The sequence below is a fragment of the Nicotiana sylvestris genome, chromosome 12 (assembly GCF_000393655.2).
Source record: "Nicotiana sylvestris chromosome 12, ASM39365v2, whole genome shotgun sequence".
In the NCBI taxonomy this organism is placed as follows: Eukaryota; Viridiplantae; Streptophyta; class Magnoliopsida; order Solanales; family Solanaceae; genus Nicotiana; species Nicotiana sylvestris.
In genome coordinates, this window is record NC_091068.1 from 137,807,315 (window position 1) to 137,815,532 (window position 8,218).

An 8,218-nucleotide genomic window follows, 5' to 3' on the forward strand; every position below is an offset into this window, starting at 1 on the left:
CATGTTGTAAGATATTGTGGCATCTAACACCTGGAATTCCATGGTAAACAGGACTGGACCAATGGTCAGTTCAAGTACAACATCCCCTACAATGGCTGTTCCGTTTCCGTCAAACCCTCGGACACAGATACTGTTCTTGTGGATCCTTCCGTGGTTGATCTTTAACTGGTTCAAGGTAGATAGTGGGCAAATATTGGCGCTTGAGCCCTTATCCACCAATACTCGAGTTACCACCGAGTCTTCACATTTGACAGCTAGGTATAGAGCTTTATTATGCTCCGTACCTTCCACCGGCAGGTCATCATCTGAGAATGTTACCTTGTTCACCTCGAAAATCTTGCTGGCAATGGTTTCCAGGTGGTTTACAGAAATCTCACTGGGTACATGAGCTTCGTTCAATATCTTCAACAGGGCCCGACGATGCTCCTCAGAATAGATTAGTAATGACAACAGTGAGATCTGGGCTGGTGTTTTTCTCAGCTGTTCGACCACAGAATAGTCTTGTACTTTCATCTTCCTCAGGAACTCTTCAGCCTCTTCTTCAGACACAGGTTTCTTGGTTGCAACTGGGTTGGTTCTTCTTAGCTCTACCGGGGCAAAACATCGACCTGATCGAGTCAACCCTTGTGCTTCACAACTGACTTCTTCCACCTGTTTTCCTTTGTACATCACCACCGTCTTTTCATATTTCCAAGGCACAGCCCTGCTGTCAATCATCGGCAGCTGAACCACAGGCTTTATGGTCACCCGTTCTCTACATACCCCTTTCAACACGACCGCCGGTGTGGGCGGGATCCCTGGTATTACCAACTTGCTTGGCTCGGGTTTGCTTGTTATGGCGGACGGGCTCTTTCCCAATATCACTACCGGCTTGACGCCTTCTCCCTGCGACTGTACACTCGTTCCTCCACTGGTTGAGACTTCTTTCGGGGCGGCTTGGATCATCATCACTGTTTGTGAGGGTTTTCTCAATTCTCCTCCCTCACACACCAACTCAATCATGTGAGTTTCGTGGTGCGCTGGCAGTGGGTTTTGGTTGATGTTAGGAGCCTCCGGTGTCTGGACCTCGATCTTATTGGTGTCAATAAGATCCTGTATGGCATGCCTTAATTTCCAGCACTTCTCGGTATCATGCCCGAGCATCCCTGAACAGTATTCACAACTGATTGACCGATCCAAATTCTGAGGTGGGGGATTTGGTTCTCGAGTCTGGACAGGACTAACCAAACCCAATTGCCTCAGCTTGTGGAACAAAGCGGTGTACGTTTCTCCCAGCTCCGTGAAAGTTCTCTGCTTCCGCAACCTGTTATTCCTAGCATCTGGATTTCCCCGAAAGCCTGCCCCTGAAGGGTTTCTATACGCCCTTGGTGGAGGGTAGGTGTTTTGTGGTGGTGCATATATGTTCTGGGGAGCCGGCGCGCGCCATTGTGGGCGAACCGGAGGCTGAGTGTATGCCTGGGCTTGGTGTACGGAACAATGTGGTTCTCGAGGTGGATAGAAATTTTGGGGTGGGTTGTATGGGTAGTTTGACCTGTGAGGTCTGGGTTGGTTGTAGTGCGGCCTGCCAACCCTGGACCAACTGCCTGCCTCGATCGTGGCAACCTCTTCCTTCTTTCTTCTCAGCGCACCTCCCGTGCCGCTTTGAATAGCCTGGGTTGTGGCTTTGAGTGCCGAATAGTTCAAGATTTTGTCAGATCTCAGACCCTCTTCTATCATGACCCCTATCTTGACCACCTCGTTGAAAGATTTTCCAACCGTTGTCACCAAGTGACCAAAGTAGGTTGGATCCAATGTCTGCAAGAAATAGTCCACCATCTCTCCCTCTCTCATGGGAGGATCGACTCTAGCTGCTTGTTCTCTCCAGCGGAACCCGAACTCGCGAAAACTTTCCCCGGGTTTCTTCCCAGTTCTCAATAATGTGAGACGGTCAGGGACTATCTCGAGATTGTACTGGAAATGACCTGCAAAAGCCTGCGCCAGATCATCCCACGTGTACCACCTGCTGGAATCCTGCCTGGTATACCATTCTAGTGCAGATCCGCTCAGACTTTGGCCGAAATAAGCTATCAACAGCTCATCCTTGCCGCCTGCCCCTCTCATTTTGCTACAGAATCCCCGCAAATGTGCCATGGGATCACCGTGCCCTTCATATAAATCAAACTTAGGCATCTTGAACCCAGCCGGGAGTTGGACGTCTGGGAAAGGGCACAGATCTTTGTATGCTACGCTGACTTGATTGCCCAGCCCGTGCAAGTTCCTGAAGGACTGCTCCAGGATTTTGAACTTTCTCAATACTTCATCCTGTTCAAGGGCTTTAGCCGGCTTCTCAATCTCTGCCGGCACTTCCAAATGTGGATTGTAAGCCTGTGGTTCGGGGGCATGAAACGTAGGCTCGGGGGGGTAGTATTGTGTATCGTGAGCCTGAAACAATGGCTCACTGGTCGTTCTTTGCAAAGGGGCTGATGTTGGTCCCACAAAAATGGGAATATTGGGTGTTGGGAGAGGTTGATGGGGTGGTGGAGCTTGGGAATCATGAGGGCTTCTTTCTTGATGATAAAGGGGATTTGGGCGGCTTGTGGAAGGGCCAGAGTGAGGGTATTCCGGCATGTGCCCCAGTGTTTCAGGGCTCTTTTGTGTTTTGGCTATGGCTAGCTGCATTGCATTCATCTCTAGTCCCATCCTTTCAATCTTTTCCATCGCTTCTTTTAGCAACTGGCTCATTGGCCTTTCTTCCTCATTACTATTCTCTGAAGTAGTCATGCTTGTTGCTACCGGTCCTTTGGATCTGGTTTGGTATGAGTGTGTTGCCAGAGTTCTTTAACAACTAACTTGTCTGGATCAGACAACAACAAACTTTGTTAGCGTTAGAGTTTAACAGATTTGATCATAACACATAGAGGATGCAATGCACCTAGGCAGTTAACCGTTTCTACATGCTTTGCTTCAAACAACATGCGTCATCCCGATTTGCTCATTCGTCCCTTTTTAAAGTATTTTGGGAAACCCTGTGTTTTATTTTATTATGTATTTTCTTTTCTCTCTTTATTAAAAGCAGTCGAATGTTATGGGGATTGCCTACGTATCACGTCCCCGCGTGAATCAAACCAGGCGTAGTTCTGCCTTAAAGTAAAGAAATACAAAATTCTTGTGAAATCATTAAATTCATTCTCAAAATTTTGCTATTACAAATTACTTCAAACAAGGAATAGCAATAATACAGACTCCACGGTTCTTTGACCCTATTTGATTGAAGGAAAAAAAATAAAAAACAACATATGGGAAAAACATCAAAGCCTAAATAAACAAGACTCGACCAAAGGTTAATTTTCCAACTTAGGGACCCGCGAGGCATCATTCGGCCTTTTCGCGGGTCTAGGTGCGAGATCCCTTTCAAGCTGCTCCAACTCGTGCATGGTTTGTTTGACATAACCCATCACTGCTGAGAGAACGGTAGCGCAGGGCATGTTCTCACACCGCCGACACCGTCCGATGATGGCATGGGCAATGGTTCTGATCTTATCTCTGGTTTGTTTCTTCTCTATGAGTAGGTGTCTTATCTGATCACTACACGTCTTGAATACCTGTGAGTCCTGTATATGCTGATTCCTCAGCTGCCGCACTTCTGTCTTCATTTGGGCCAGCAAGTCGTAACAGTATCTGCTCTCCAATTGGAAATCCCTGGCCTGCTTAACTGCTTTAGACTCAAGTGTAGCCATCTCTCTCTTTATTTTGGCAACAGTCTTCTCGTGGTCACGTTTCAATTGGTTCAAGCATCGGCGATGCTTATCTACTCTTGTTCCCCACTGTGCCTTGAATTCTGCCATGACCTTTTCGGATTCTTCTAACCCGTCTCGCCATTCCGTGATCTCTCTTTTCAAACCCTTTATCAACCGCTGGTCTGATCGACTTCTGGGCTGCTCATCAAGAGACAATCTCAATTTTTGGATTTGGGCCTTAAGTTCTTCATTCTCTTGGATCAATCTATTCTTTTCGCTTCGATCCGCCGCGATTTGTACGCTGTTATCGAATTTCAGACTGTCCATTTGTAGCTTCAAATCACCAATCTCTGCCCGATAACCCTTCTCTTTTGCTAACCAGTTCCATTGCCCTTGGGATGATTCTACGAAATCTTTGAGATGCGGTCTCTTAGCCGGTCTTTCGTAGGACAGGCTACCTCTAAACCAAGCGTGATATCCTGGGGCGACTTCCCCTTTTGCCGTATCAATCACACAAGTGTTTGCTGTCAGATGTTGGCACTCACTCCAGATTTGGCGAACTTCTTCTTCAGGGAAATGACCGTTCGGACTGATTTCAATCACTTGGGTACTCAAATCTTCATCTTTCGGTACCACTTGGTACCTCCCAAGTTGCCTCAAAACCCGATACGGTGCATAGGGTTGGATACTTTTCAGTCCCATCAACAGAAAGTGAGGCCGGGTTGCCGGCATGTATATGATTTCCTCAATAGGTGACCATCCGAGCGTCCATTGGATTTGGCTGGCAGTGAGAGTTCGGAGAAATGAGGTCCATGATGTGACTCCCTCAGGTAAATTGAGCCCTTTGATTCTCGTGTAGAATTCTCCAATACAAGTTTTCTCTGGCGAACCATAACCCAAAAGTGAGGAGCGATGGCATAAATGATCGGTCATCCACATTTGCAACAGTAGGTTACATCCTTCGAAAAAGTCGCCCCTGGCTCGACAAGCAGTGAGAGCCCGGAAAATGTCAGCCATAATCATAGGCGCCAGAGTACTTTTATCTTGGGTAAGCAAAGTATTGACGACCCCGGTTATCTTTAGATCAATGTTTCCATCTTTCCTAGGGAACACTATAAGACCCAGAAAGGCTGTCATAAAAGCCACTAGCCTGTGTTCGTCCCACTTTTGTCGGTTGCCTCTACTGCATAGTTTGAAATCCGGCTTATTGAACCCGCCCACGTGGCCGTATCTAGCATATATGAGGTGGAGACTGCAGAATCCTTTGGCAAGATCTGGATGGTGGAATGTCCGAGGTATTTTTAGGAAATCCAGAAACCTGTGTACCGTGACAGCTCTAGGTGCAATCAAGTATTTGAACCTAAAAGGGGCTTCATCAATCCCGATGTACCCTGCTATTTCTTCCAACGTCGGGGTGAGCTCGAAGTCCGAAAAATGGAACACGTTGTGTGCGGAATCCCAACAAGTGACCAATGATCTGATGATATCACCCCGAGGCTGAACGTTTAGTAGGTCCGGGAGACCTTTCAGATATTTCCTTACTTTGTCTTGCCCTTCTTTGTCTAAGTCGTTCCACCACAACCGCAACTCAAACGGGATCTTGGTCATTACTGAAAAAGGTTCATTTTGTATCGTGCTCATCCTGCACATTTATTAGGGTGATTATGCCAAAAATAAAATAAAAACTTTATTTAGACATATACTTTTTAGACAATAAAACAAACCTTTTTTGAAAATTAAGGGTCTAAAAACTTTCAAGACTTTTTGGCAAGACAAATATTTTTGCAACAAATAAAGACATATATTTATATATGTATACATATATATATATACATATTACTCGGAAAACAATAAACGACACAATGTTTTTTTTTTTTAAATAAGACTCTTTTTTCATCTTCATTTTTGGGACAAGACAAACTATATATTTTAAAAAACAAAACAGAACAACGACCCCCTTTTTTTTCTTCTCCTTTTTTTCTATTTTTCCTTTGCTTTTAACAAAACTAATAAGACGTTTTCTTTTCATTTTCTCAAAATTTCGGCAGAGTTTTGACAGTATTTTGGCATTGGCTTTTTCCAAAAATAAACAATTAGCTACTTAATTTTTTTTTTTTTTTTGTTTCCAATTTCACATTATTCAAACACCGGTCAGCATGCGGGCTCGAGACAAACAAATGCACGGAAAACAAATAGGATGCATTAGGATGGTCCTTTCATATCAGGTTGCTAGTCCTAGACGGACCCAACCCCTGTGTTGAGTCCCCTAAGTCAAATGCACATGATGCAAATAAACGTTCCTACTAGGGATCCGGCATGTGGTTTTGTTATACTAAGTTCATAACCTGGGTATTTGTTCTAGACAGTGTACCCGAGCGGACAACTCGAGTCGAGGAGGGGGCAACTTACCGGGAACCAAAAGGCCGTTCGGCTTCGTAACTTATCCGTCCTCTTTCTTATTTCGGGTATTGACACTAACAGAATAGGGAGTCTCGACCAGCGAGCTTCTCCCCGGAGGTAAGAAGAGAAGGGTTTCGGCACAATTTATATACAGTCCAAATAATATCAAAGCGGTAAAAGCAGCATTTAGCACATTAGGCTCAAACATGTAAAAATCAGATATAACCAAATATAACAATTTATCTAAGCTAGAATTTCTAACCCTGAACCAGTGGTTCTGGGTAGAGGTCCCCAGCGGAGTCGCCAGAGCTGTCACACCTCCTTTTGCCGCACCCGCGAGGGTGCAAGGGAGTTTCTTCCAATTAAAGGACAATCGAAACGGGATTGGTTTAATTATTTCAGAGTCGCCACTTGGGAGATTTAGGGTGTCCCAAGTCACCAATTTTAATCCCGAATCGAGGAAAAGAATGACTCTATATTACGGTCTGCGTACCAGAAATCCGGATAAGGAATTCTGTTAACCCGGGAGAAGGTGTTAGGCATTCCCGAGTTCCGTGGTTCTAGCACGGTCGCTCAACTGTTATATTCGGCTTAATTATCTGATTTTATACAAATATGAACTTGTGTGCAAATTTTATCTTTTAACCGCTTTCATAATTATTATTATTTTACAAGGAATTGCAACGTCGTGGAAACATACCTCGAATCACGTTACATCAATGTACACGTGATTGTTGACATATCTCGACTCGGTTGAGATTTGGATTCGGGTCACATAAATGTACACCCGAGTTAAGGAAAATAAACTATTAAAGGCGCGCTTAAAGCAACTAACGTATTGTTATATTTGGGGAAAGCCGTGAAATTCGCTAAACAGCGTGTTCCGAATTCTAAGTATTTTTATACATATGCATTTAGAGGGCCCCGCACTTTGTACATCTTTGTTTGTCGAGGCTCGTCTCATTCCTTATGAAAAGAATTTGCAACGTCATGGAAATTCATCTCAGACCACGCTACAATCAATGTACCCGTGGTTAGAGACACATTTCGATTCCGTTGAGATTCAGATTTGGGTCACATAAATGTGCACCCGAGTTTAAGGAGATAACATTACTAAGTGCGCGCTTAAAGAGACTATCGCGTTATTATTCTGGGAGGGCCGTGAGATTTGCTAAACGACCCATCCTGGAAACTGAATGCTTCGATAATATGCATTTAACGAGGGCCCCGCAGCTTGCGCGTTTTTATTTATTTGTCGAGGCTCATCTCGTTCTTATTTTAAAAGGGTATCCTATAGCAACTACGTTTCTTGTCGCGTTTGTCTCTACTAATCGAAAACAGTAGATAGTCCTAATTAGTTACATGCTTGCAAGTTATCTATAACAAAATTCTGAGTACTTGTGCAAAATCAGAAGCACGACCACGTACACAATCAGCCAAACGAATATTAAGGGCCCAAATCCCAAACCAAGCAGTAGCGGTTGGGCCTAGGCCACTATTTTTCGCTGGGAGCCTGCTTGATTTGCTCGACTTGGGCTCAACCTTTGTGAGGTTGAGATTGCAAGCTCTGTGTTCTATGTCTTAATGTATGGTTTAAACAGTTATATGAGCCAATTTATCGGAAGGGGAAGAACTATACTAGTAGTAGATAGTTTACATGCTTGGGCTACATTAAAGAGTATGTTACACAATTTAAACCTAAGTCTGGGATACAACCTAATGCGTTAGGAATATTTATCTAACAGCATACATATACAACTAGCATTCAATCCTCATACATTGATATTTACTAGGCGTGCAAGTCGCCTTCAGTATCCAAACCAAATGTAAACTACCACGCATTACATGATATTCAATATAACAATCTATGCTTAAAGTAAACAATCTTCCATTCTTCTCTCTTTGCATTCATACTCAACTTCAAGTTACATTGACAGTATTAGTCGTGTACCTGGATGTTTGCACAATAAGAAAGGATGAGAAAGAGTATCAGAAGCAAGTAACCAACAGCAACAACAGATAGCAACAACACAGCAACACAACCAACAACAACTATGTAGCCCACAGGTGCTTGAGCATCAGACAGACAAATCCCAGAAAAA